The 1,581-nt window shown below is 40.2% G+C and overlaps 1 protein-coding gene across 4 annotated transcripts in view; it reads right to left on the bottom strand.

Moving 5' to 3' along the window:
- Positions 1–1,581, bottom strand: part of LOC102677683 (synaptic vesicular amine transporter) — a 12,498-nt gene that overhangs the window by 6,960 nt on the left and 3,957 nt on the right. Inside the window, exon 1 of one of the 4 annotated variants that reach the window (XM_031511080.1) lies at positions 767–1,575. The exons of 2 other annotated variants lie outside the window; for them this stretch is intronic. The gene's annotated coding sequence lies outside the window, so the exon portion shown is untranslated. Of the gene's footprint in view, positions 1–766; positions 1,576–1,581 lie in introns of those variants that run through there. One more of the 4 variants, XM_006608092.1, reaches the window with a different exon arrangement.

The raw sequence follows: 1,581 nt of genomic DNA, 5'->3' as shown, positions 1-1,581 counted from the left end.
AGAGAGAGAGAGAGAGAGAGAGAGAGAGAGAGAGAGACGGGAATCTGCGAAAACTCGTGCAATCGATAGATCACCGATGACGAAGAGAATAGAGAGAAGATTGGAATCCGAGCGTCGCCTTCAAGAGGGTTGGCTTCCTCGAGATAAACTTCATTTGGCTTTCGTCCGTTCTAATGTACACACTTTTCCATCATCCATCTTTCATTGTTCGATCGTTTTCATCTATCCGATTTATACGATTGTCGGTATAATATAACGACGTATAATTTCGAAGGATTATATTTCGATTCGAACCGTGTGTATTGGTAAACACAAGAAAATGGATTAAGATTTAAAACAGCATCCTGCAGTTTGCAGCTTCAAGCTTGCTTACATTTAAAAATTATTTAATAATAATAATCGGTCTGAAAAAATAGATAAGTAAGTTTTAAAAAAAAAAATTCGATTCAATAATTAATTGAAAGTCGGTAAAAATTCAATCAACAGAAGGCAATTTTTCAAATCTGCAAAAGAACGTAGTAATGCAAACTGCAATCATGCCCCGGGAACATGGCTTTAACAAGCCGTGTTATTGATTAATCTTAACCAAGTCTTTAATCCCAAGAAATAGCCTTTGGCTAGTTTACGATCTTTCTGACCTGGAAACATCGATGAACATCAGAAACAAAATTGATCAAGAAATTAAAATTTACGTCTCCCCTTCTCTATTATATATATCTATTATACATCAGTCTTGAAATTATTCGTTTTATTACTTATTTATTACCTTGCATTTATTCATTATCTCTCTCTCTCTCTCGATCATCCAGTCGTTTCAACCATGCATCTAAAATCTCTTCTTTTCATGCATTCTCAAAATTTCTCAATGTTCCGTATATGAATATATATATATACTCCACGAGATTTCCATTTTCCACAGTACAATTCATACATCGTTCCAGAAAATCGTCTTTATATGCGGATAGATATGCGGGTGTCCCTGGAGATGAGAGAACAAGTGAAACAGTATCGATAAGGTAGCGACGACGAAGAGAGAGAAGGAAAAAGGGGGATAGAGGCCGAGAAAGAGAGGATGGGGAACGGTCGAAGAAGGAGAAGAAGAGAATCGGCGATAGTAGAAATCGCGAAGAGTTAACGGAGGGAGAGGTGATAGGGGGGCGTGGCGGTGGAGATGGAGAGAGAGAAGCAATCAGCATTTTCCTGAAAGCCAGGTCCCCTGGGTGCGTGCATTATTCTCGAAGAGGACCGAAGAAGATTTTTCTCTTACCACTTTGCTCGGCTTCCTCCTCCTCCTCCTCCTCCTCCTCCTTCACCACGCTCTCCGCAGCTTTGCTTTCCGTTCTTTTCGTCGTGTTTCATTCTCTTATCTGTTCGGTAATTACGGCGAAGAATGACCGCGAGCAGTTCCTCTCTATATCTACTAGAAAGAACTCTTTACCGGCTCTTTCATCTTCTGGCCCACCTTCTTCTCGAGGGGTTCTTCCTCTCCAACAATGTACAATTTCTATTTTTCGTTTCCAATCGTCTCGTAACCGAGGAGTCGGATGTTAACGAACGAATCATCGATCGAAGAAGGCTACT

This window comes from Apis dorsata, unplaced genomic scaffold, assembly GCF_000469605.1.
Source record: "Apis dorsata unplaced genomic scaffold, Apis dorsata 1.3 scaffold_29, whole genome shotgun sequence".
NCBI lineage: Eukaryota > Metazoa > Arthropoda > Insecta > Hymenoptera > Apidae > Apis > Apis dorsata.
Note: the sequence above shows the minus strand (reverse complement) of the source record. Positions and strands in the feature narration are given on the sequence as shown.